Source organism: Quercus lobata, chromosome 7 (assembly GCF_001633185.2).
Source record: "Quercus lobata isolate SW786 chromosome 7, ValleyOak3.0 Primary Assembly, whole genome shotgun sequence".
Taxonomy (NCBI): domain Eukaryota; kingdom Viridiplantae; phylum Streptophyta; class Magnoliopsida; order Fagales; family Fagaceae; genus Quercus; species Quercus lobata.
Window position 1 is genome coordinate 2,443,487 of NC_044910.1, and position 10,978 is coordinate 2,454,464.

General features: G+C 32.1%; 2 long non-coding RNA genes across 2 annotated transcripts; both read left to right on the forward strand.

Moving 5' to 3' along the window:
* Positions 1 to 438: 438 nt before the first annotated feature.
* Positions 439 to 2,323, forward strand: LOC115954002. Its single transcript, XR_004083807.1, has 3 exons — positions 439 to 522; positions 1,327 to 1,528; positions 1,620 to 2,323. It is a non-coding gene; the product is annotated as an uncharacterized LOC115954002 (long non-coding RNA).
* A 3,565-nt stretch (positions 2,324 to 5,888) lies between these two features.
* On the forward strand, positions 5,889 to 8,297 carry LOC115953932. Its single transcript, XR_004083800.1, has 2 exons — positions 5,889 to 6,106; positions 7,839 to 8,297. It is a non-coding gene; the product is annotated as an uncharacterized LOC115953932 (long non-coding RNA).
* The last annotated feature ends 2,681 nt before the right edge of the window (positions 8,298 to 10,978 follow it).

Genomic DNA, 10,978 nt, shown 5'->3' on the forward strand with positions numbered 1-10,978 from the left:
TGATGGTACAATTTTTCAACCGTTGAGGTTGGATAATGAGTTCAATTCTTCAGAAAGTGTAATTACCTCTTTTATTCTTAATAAAATTTATTCAAATTCACTCTTCCTTGAAAAGCCTACACATTTATAGGAAAAATTGTAAGATCCTGTAACGTTGTATGTGGGCTTTGTTCCTTTCTGTTTCTCCTCTATGTCTATTCTTTTTTTTTTTTTTTGGATAGGCTCCTCTATTCTTTTGTTTTTTTCTTGAAGCAGCGTTTGATTAGACTTTAGACTAGAGTAGAGTAATTTCTTTTTGGGGATTACCATAGGGGCTAATTTATAATTTTAAAAGAACTTCAGGAGCAATCTCAAACTTCAATAGGGACTAATAACTAATTTATGACTCAGCTTGCTTTTGAAATTGGAACCCGTTTATCTCCCACCACCTTTACCAATCCAGATTCCAGAAGACAAAAAGGAAAAAAATTCCGTTTATCTCTCTTTCTCTCGCTGAGGACTTTCAAATTCGAATGAGCCAAGGTAATAACACTCTCCCCTCTCTGCTTTTGTTCGAGATCTTCTTCAATTTTCTGGGTACACATTTATTTCATTGGAACGTTGTTTCATTTTGCGATATGCATATCTGGGTGTCGTGGAGGAATATGATCAAAGTTTTGATTTCATGCCCCATCAGCAGCAGACGCACCCCATATCAGCAGAGCACGCACACCCCATCAGCACCCCACACAAGTTTTTGTGTTTTAATGTTGATTATTAGTTATTTAATTATCTGGGTTTTTAAGGTTGTGGTTGAAAGTCTTTTGCTTGATATGAATTTTCAAGTTTTAGTTATGTTATGGGGTAATATTTATTTTTATGTTTTCTAGTACTGAGTGGTAGCTTGAGTTTTTTGGGTTGGTTTTTGTGGTTTTTGTTGATTATTAGTTATGTGATTTTCTGGGTTTTGAATGCTTTGGTGTAAGAATTTATTGCTTAGTTTAAGAATTGAGGTTTAAGCTATACAATGTTTTTTTTTTTTTGGTACTGAATGGTAGTTTTTTTGCAAATTTTATTGTTTATGTGATTTTTTTGGTCTTTAATAATGAGGAGTGGAAGTGTTTTGCTTCATTTAGAATTGGAATTTAATGTAAATTTGAATCTAGTTGACTCGTAAATTGTTATTTTGGTATTTGTATGATTTGTTCTCAAGGTTAATAACCTTGGATATTGCAGTTGATTTGTTGGATTAAGATTATTTTGAAGATCACTATATGGAATTGTTAAATGTTTTGGGCAGTCTCATCTTCCTCTTTTCTGGATTCTCACTATTTGTTAAAATTTCAGTGTAAGACTTTTAAGAGGACCTCTTGTATGCATATACTTGAAGCACTCCTATGATAAGGACCAATTAAGAAGTAGGTGGGATGTATTAAAAGGTGATTGGAAAGTGTGGGAACAATTGAGAAATCTTGACACAGGTTTAGGTTGGGATGCAGTGAAGGGAACGATTGCTGCTACTGATGATTGGTGGGACCTGAAGTTGAAGGTGAGTTGAGTATTTTATTAATATGTAGTTAGCTGGAAATAGTTTTTTTATATTATTGTTATATGAGTGAAATTACAATTACATTTTGTAGGAATTACCCAAAGCTAAAAAATTTCGAGAGAAAGGTCCACAGAATCTAGAATAACTTGATATAATGTTTAGGGATGTTGCAGCAACTGGGGTAGCTGCATGGACCCCTTCTTCAAATACACTCCCTCCAACAATGCCAGAAGAGGGTGTTGGTGATTCAGATGGTAACTCCGAATTTAAGGATAACCAATGTGACATGAATTTAGACATTGATAGTTTGCAGCAAGGACATACTAGTCAGTCACGTAGTTCAGGACAAAAGCAAACTAGTGAATCAATACCCTCACAGAAGAAAAAGAAGATAAGAGGAGCTGCAATGTTGGACGATCGTATTAGTCAATTAATAACTATATGTCAAAATAGGTTTGAACGTACTTCTCAAGAGTCACCAAGTTCAATTGATAATGTCATGACGATTGTGAGAGCACTTCCTGGAGTGGAAAATACGTTTGTGGTTCAAGCTTCCTATATCTTACTAAAAAGGTCACATAGAGAGATGTTCCTTACTTTCAAGGACCCAAAGTCACAGTTGGAGTGGCTACAAGAAATGATTTATAACCAAAAGAAGTGACCAACCTTATGTGGTATTAACTATGTTATATTAACTTTAAACTAAGTTAGCTATGTTGTATTAACTTTAAACTAAGTTATGTGATATTTAGTATTAGTTTTGGACTAATATATGTATAATGTAAACACATTTGAAATTTTCATTACAGTGTTATGTACTTGATGTTCTGAATTGTCTTAGTATGTTCCGAATTGTCTTGATATTCTGATTATTATGTTGATTTATATTAAAGTAGTATTAGCAATAGTTGACTATTTGTTACTTTGTTGTGTAGCTTAAACCAATATGGATGATTATAATGGTACTTATGAGAGTAACCATTTTATGGAACTATTAATGGATGGGGATTACAGAAATTACTATGATGATCATGATGGTGGTAATTATAACAATGCTAACAATAATAATGATGGTGATAACAATGATGATGATGATGGTGATAGTGACAGTGATGATGACAATGACAGTGATTCTAATGATGATGATGATAGTAATGATGATTCTGATGAGGAGTTTTACCAGCTTGTGGCAGTTACCTGTGAAACAGTTGTGACATATTTCAATAAGTACATTAATAAAACTTTTTGTTATGATTCTAAACAAACAGGATGGGCTCGGGTGAGACGCTGTATGGAAGGTAATGAGAAATTGTGTTATAATATGTTTAGAATGAAAAAGGAGGTGTTTCATAATTTGTGGCAAGTTTTACAACATGACTATGGACTTCAACATTCAAGAAATATAAGGTTAGAAAAGTTAGTGGCAATCTGTTTACTGATATTTGGTCATGGAACATCTAACCGAATAGTTCAAGAAATATTTCAGCATTCGGGTGAAACCATAAGTAAACATTTTGAGAAGATGATCACTCTGTTGGGTGTTCGTTTTGCAGCTGCATATGTAAAACCTTCGAATCCAACTTTTAGTGAAGTTCCAACCAAAATACAAGACCATCCAATTTATTGACCACATTTCAAAGTATGTGTACTATTGTACATTTGAATAAGTGCTATTGTCTATAAGATAATACAATGCATGTGGAACTGAAAACTATTAATGTTTTTATTAGGATTGCATCGGTACGATTGATGGCACACACGTGATAGCGGTTGTACCTATTGAAAAGTTCATTCCATACTTTGGGAAAAAGAGATATCTAACCCAAAATGTGATGGTTGCATGTGACTTTGATATGCTATTCACATTTTTTTTGCTTGGATAGGAAGGTATAGCACACGACACCTCCATTTTTCTTGATACTATTCGTAAACAAAGTAACAACTCTCCGCACCCACCACCAGGTTTGTGCCATGGTTAATCAATTGTTCATTATAATGACATATTGTGTGTGTGTGTGTTAATACAATTGAATTTTTTTTTCTAAGGAAATATTATGTAGTTGATTTTGGATACCTAATGATGAAAGGCTATTTGGCACCATACAAAGGGATATCATACCATCTTCAGGAATTTCGAAGGAGAGGTGGAAACCCTAAAACTAGACATAAAAAATTTAATTATACTCACTCATCTCTTCGATGTACGATTGAGCGCATTTTTAGTGTGTGGAAGAATAAATGAAAAATTATTAGAAACATGCCATTTTTTCCATTCCATATCCAAATACTTATTGTATATGTTACTATGGCTCTTCATAATTTTGTTAGACTAAATGATAGGGATGATAGGGGCTTCATAAACGCCAATCGAGATTCAATTTCTAGAAGAGAACATAATAGTGAAGCAGGTAGCAGTTATGAGCAGAACTCAGGAACTTTAACAAACCCTACGACGGTGGTTCTTCGTGATTCCATTGCTAATTCCATTTAGGGGGATAATAATTAGTAGTTGTCTTTTTTTTTTTTTTTTTTTAATTTCATATAGTACAATTTAAACTTGGGTTATTGGTTTGTATTTTATCATATTTTTTACATTTTTATGTAGTACAATTTAAACTTAGATTATTAGTGTATATTTTATCATCTTTTTACATTTTCATTTTGTACTTCATGATGATGAAAATTATTTAGATTTAATTAATATTGATAAGAAGTCATTAATGGTAATAACAAATAATTATGACACTAAAAAAGAAAAATTGCCCAAACATTATTAAAATAATACAAATTATATTATTATTATTATTTAGTAAGTATATGAAGTAGTTGATTTAAGTATGAAATAAACTCTCTTATATATACATTGTCATTTTTAGTAATTTATCTCTCAAACCGCAACTTTTATAAGTGCTAGTCAAACATTCAGTTTTTTCAAAAAACATTTTTTAACAGCTTTTACCAAACACTCAATTTTTTGAAAAAACACTTTTTCATTATGCACTTTTTGAAAACTCAAATTTTTCAAAAAATCCAACTTCAAAAAGCTGAACCAAATTCACCTTTTAGTAGGGTGAAGATGTATTTTGACTTTTCACATTTAGGGTGTTGGTAGTATTTTGGGTTTCACGATGTTTAAGTGGTAAGTGTTTCTTTGTTTGAAAGTTTATCTTTGAAGAATTGTTTAAGGATTTTAGCGATAGATGTTCTCGGGTCATACATTAATAAATTATTCTAAGAAATTTTATATGAGAAAATAAAAAAGTAATTATACATATATTTTTACATTTTTTTCAATTTTTCATAAATTTTTTTCTAAAATAGTTGATTAACAGATATCCTCATGGCACTCTTTAACTGGACCTATTGTTTAATCATTTACTAATAGTAATATAATCTCTTTAGAGTTTTATCACTTTCTAGTTTGTAGGTGCCGTATTTATTTGCCAATTTTAATTCTTATTTGTAACTAACGCAATGAAACTCTCCATCCTAGAATACCGCATATTTTACTATAAAATTGAGAGCCAAACGACAAACAAGAGCTTCTTTTTCTTTTCTTTTTTCTTTTTTTTTTTTAATTGTTTTGTAAGTACGCATATGTTACACATTTTTACCAACTATGAAATGGATAACTATCACAATTCGCAAACAAACCAACTTCATCATAATAATTGTCAATAGCTTTGTAACTCATTGGTATTATTTGATTTTATTATTAGGTAAAACTTCAAATATCATTTCTCCATTTGTTGTAAAGGAAAAAAAAAATCATAAGATAGAATCGAAGGATAATGAAAAGAAGAGTGAAATGTTGGAGAAAATCTATCATGTATTTAATACATACATCTACCCTCTCACATCGAATACATATAATACCACCTCGGAATACAAACATTGAATATAACTAAGACCTTTGACACTAAAAATGAAACCAGAGCCAAAACATGATGACTTGAATCGAATAGAACATGATGTTGTTGAAGATGACTTCCATAATAGTTAGAAATACTAGATGAGACTTATAACTATTGTTGTTCCTAAGAACAATAATTGATAAATAAATAATATTCAAATTAACATTTAAATAATAACATATCACATAAATTGGATTTACCATAAAATTAGAGAATAGTGGAGAGATATTACTTCAATGATTGTACAATTTTTTTTTTTTTTTTTTTTGGATAGGAAATGATGGTACAAATTGATCTCATAACATAAGAATAAATTACGGTCAATTCATAAGATTTTAGATAGTGGAGTTAATGCGTAAACCATATCACTACCCATTACCAAATACCGCACTCGGTAACGGGACCACAAACAAATATTAACGCGTTCTTTTCCCTTAAAGCCGAGCCCTAACCTTGTTCATTCGCAACCCCAATTTGGGGATTCCAATTGGGGCTAATTCATAATTTTAAATAGCTTCAGGACCAATCTCAAACTTCCTAAATTTTCAAAGAAAACCCATTTATCTGTTTCTCTTTCATTCCGTGGCTTTCATGTTAGCTTTGGAACCCGCATATCTTGAAATCCATTTCTCTTTCTCTCGCAGAGCGCTTACAATGAGCCAAGGTAATACTAATAACACTCTGCCCTCTCTGCTTTGATTCGAAATCCTCCCGGTATATGCATATTTGGGTCTTGTTGTGGAAGTTGATCAGAGTCTTTTTTTTTTTTTTTGATAAAGTTGACCAAAGTCTTGATTGCATGTAATCTGCTCTTTTTTATACAAATTTATTTTGATGGGTGTTGTTTATTTTGATTTTATATAGAACCCATGTTTCAAAGATAGGATTTTTAAGTGTTCAAAATGATAGCTCAAATCTCTTCCCCTGTTTTGCGTTTTGAATAAGCAGATAGATGTAGTTAGCTCTCTCTGTTCTTTATTAAGTATTCAAAGAATGAAAAAGGCATTTGGGAAAGGAAAGGTGATTATAGATGGATATAGGGAAATGTTAACAGATGTGCTAAGGCATTAGTTTAGAAACTATTTTAAGAAAATTTTTATGGAAAAAGAAAAAATTAATTAATTGTTTTGGCGACTTTTATGATTTTCATAAAAGTGGTGTAAAAATTTTTCTAAAATGGTTGGTTAAAAATTGTCCTAAGGGCATCCATTATCAGGACTCAGTAATAATATATAGTAGTCAATTATTATCAAAAGTGATCCATGCTTTCCAAAAATCAGTCCTATACATTATCTATTTATGATTGTATCAAGAGTGATCTCACCAGTCTATTATGAACTAGAGTATGTGTTGAACTTGAACTCCTTAATCTTTTAGTCACATCAAAAAGGAAGGGATGTTTTGCAATCTGAAGGAAAAAGATCCCACCCATTAATTCTAAGAATGTACTTTGTATCTATTCCTAGTCATTTCATGTTTCTTCCATGCCTTTTCAATGGCCTAAAAAAGAATTGTATGTGCAGCGATGGTCCTTGGCCATATGCATTTGTGTTAGATTGTACTGATTAATATACTCCTAAACTTGGCCGTAGTACTGAACTTTGCTATCAGCTGTTGATCTATTAAATGGTCATTATTAGCTGACATTTCTACTTACTCTAAAGTTGAGATCCTTTTTGTTTTAGCTCTCTGCTTCTAGTTTTTAATATTGCAGATTGTACTCTTTTATTTATTTAGTGTTTTTGGGTATCCTCCAATGGGCTAAAACATTGAAATTCACTGGAATTAATAAATAAATTACCTTATACAATTTCCAGAGTTGTGACAAGCTCAGAAGCTACAAAACTTCTCAGCCTTCATCAATCCAAAACTGCAATCCCTCTCTCCATTTTCAACTTTCTACTTCTTCTATGCTTTATAATTTTTCCTCAGATTAAAAAAAGAAAGAAAGAATGATATATTGATGCAGGTTGGATGCATAAAAGGATGGTTTGAAGCTTTCATTTAGCTTGGTTTTTGAGCTGCTTTTCTGAGCATATGATTACACTTGAGCTTTGTTGGCTCCAGCAACCACTGAGCTGTTTTCCTGAATCTGTTATTATGCAGTAGAAAAATTTAAACAGATTAAGATATTCTCTAAAAGTTCAGAGAAAGAACATTTAATCTACTAATACTAGTATAAAAGCAGCAAGCCAGCAACTACAATGCCATTTTCTTTGACCTATGTTTCCAATTAAAATCTTCTAATTGAGCTCTTGAGGCACTATATTGTCTAACAAGATTGAGCGGCCTACATTTTTTTGGGGTTACCTGTTCTATAGTCATATGTCATCTACCAGTGCTTATTCATTGCTTGGATAGTTTCATTTGCTATTGCTTATTCTTTTAAGTTTTAGTCTGTGAAGCCCGTTTAGCTGATTGTTGAAGTAGGCTAGGTGAGGGATTATAAGCCCTCAGCAGTTGGCATAGCAAAGGAGACAAATTGCAATGACAAAGGCCTGATGCAGAGGGTGAATCATACAACACGGCTGTTATTTTAAGTGGACCATATGAATTATGTTGAATGCATCAATATGGACTATATGTCACCAAAGAAAACAATCATTTGATGATTTTCAGCTTGATGTCAAAGGCTGTCAAGATGTTTAATGCTTCTTTTGACAAGTATGTGAAAGTGGAATTTCTTGAGGGTGATTGTTTAAGAGAGAGAGATTAACCATTGAATCTACTTTGACAAATATTCTGTAGAAATTTAAACAGATTAAGATTTACTCCAAAAGGTCAGAAAGAGGAGAATTTGTTATACTAATAGTGATATAAAAACAGCAACTACAATGGCGTTTACTTTGACATAAGTTTCCGATTGTGCTTCCTTTCCTTTTGTACCTGGTTTATAGTCATATGTCATCTGCTACTGCTTATTCATCACTAGGACAAATTCATTTGCTGCTGCTTATTGTTGTGATTCTTGAAACCCATATAGCTGATTGTTGAAGCGGGCTCCTAGCAAGCTAGGGGCTGGAAGTGCCCCCATTGAGCATTGGGGGAGGTGGAGGTCTCTTCTGATGTGAGCCTAGCAATGGAGTAGTGTTGTGGCTCACAAAGGTCCTTTGACCGAAACTTGGAGAAGGGATATAAGTGACCGGATTGGGGGCAGAGGGAGGGACTTGGTGTCTCAAAAGAGAGACACTGTGGCTGGCTAAGGTCTTTTGATGGATAGATGATGGAGTGACTTGACCTTGCAGTGACTCAAACAAATGGTGTTTATTTACTATATTTTGCTCTTCTCAATGGAAGATTCTGCTAGCCTCATGTGCATATGCATGTATGCTCGTGAGAAGAAACACTGCTCTGATTATGAGAAGCATATTTTGAAGCCTCATCTTGTTCTGTAAGTATATATAGAGTTGAGAGCAATTAGATGGAGAATGTCTTTGGCTTTTGGCTTTATAAGGAATAATTTTTACCGCACAGGCATTAGAAGAATCTGGTAAGAAGCCAATGTTTTACTACAAAGGAAACCATGGTAGACACAAAGGAATCCATTTCCATCCTTGCAACTAAAAATTTGTCCATTTGAACCGCATTAAGGTTTTTTTTTAATATCCAGAAAGTGACACCAATAACGGTCCATACAAATCCCAAGCTTGGAGTGGAGGTTCTGCTTTTTCTTGCTGAATGAGTGGAGGTTCTGCTTATGCCTTGCCATGTTTTGCTCAAATATTTTGTGCAGTGAAGCACAATCTCCTGAGTCCTGACCATTTCTAACAAGAGCAACCAAGTATTTATGAAATTCTTATTGGTGGAAACAGACAACAGTAGCAAACGAACCAACATCATCAAAATATTTAAACGAGTTGGCCAATTTTTCAATTTTACTTTGTAAAGCAATTCAATGTGTTAGAATTAAAATGATCTCCTTATGACTATTTTAAAAAGTGGAGAGAAACTTATAACTTTATGAAAATTATCTACTGGGCGGATTAAAGTGGAAACATAGCCATAACAAACAAACAAAGACACCTTTCTTCTTCTTCTTCTTTTTTGAGGGGGGGGAAACACCTTTCTTCAATGTGAAAGTTTTAAGTTCTTTATACTTTATGAACTAAAAAGTGGACTATCGACTATTCTATAAAAGACGGTTGAAAATGTCACTACTTGGGAAACATGGCCATACCATAAAAAAAAACACTTTTTTTTTTTAACAAATGTTAACATTGAAGATTTGTGTACTCTAGTTAAATTGTTTCATTTTCTCAAAAAAAAAAAAAAAAAAATGGTATCAAAAGGCTATAAAAAAAATTAACTAAAAAATGGAATATCTTTTTCTTCTTCTTCTTCTTTTTTTTTTATTTATTTTTTGAGAATATCAAATATTCTATTTAAGACACAGTTGAAAAATGTCCGCTATTTGGCTAACATGAGTATACCATACAATAAAGGAATAAAATTCCTTTGTCATGTTGGTAGTGTTCCACTTTATATAGTTTATATCATACAGACTGCAATATGCCATATATCTTATTTTTATTTTTATTATCCATTTTAAACTATAGTTATATTATGAGAAAAAATTAATGAATAAAATATATCGTGATTGGTAGAACATAAAATAGAACAGAAAATTGTCTTTTTTTTTATCAATATTAAACATTGAAGTTTTAGTATACAAGTGGTTAAATAGTAGTATACTTTGTTATTATTATTATTATTATTATTATTCAAAGTGGTTAAATGGTATCAAAAGCCCAAAAAATGAACTATTAAATGAATAGCAACTATTCTAGAAGCGTCCTTTAACCAAAGAGAAGAAAAGAAAAGAGAGAAAGAAAGTAAAAAGAGGAAGTATTTTATATGATTGAATGGAAAAATGTCCACTATTTGGAAACACATGGACGGACCACTTAGAATGGAATAAAAATCTTATGTCATGCAATCGTTTTTTCACTTTATAAGTTATACCTGTGTAAGAATATTATGTTTCCACTTCATACAAGAGTGTGATGATGTGTGGAGCGAAAACACCATATATCTTCTCATTTATACCCTACAAACTTTATTTTGTCACATATTTGATATATATATTTGACATGTGTTAACTGTTAAGCTGCAATCATTGGAATATAAAGACACCATATTTCCACTTCATACAGGAGTATGATGTTGTATGGAGTGGAAACACCATATATATTCCCATCTATACTACCCTACCAATTTTAATTTGTCACATATTTGTTATTTGATATATATATATATATACTTGACATATGTAAATCTAGGGGTGGAAAAGTTCTGCCTTGTTTTGAAGGATAAGGCCAAACCCTCAGCTATATTTATTTTTGTATTTTGTTAGTGAAAAGAGACTCGTTAAATTTACTTGCATCACAAGGAAAGAGATGCTTTGCCAATTGCCATCAAATTGAAAAAGATCCCACCAATATAATTGAATGCCAAGTCATGACCCTCGCCCTTCTGCATTATTTTAGGTTATATCATACTGAAGAGAAATTAAATGGAAATCCCTAATAGATAGATA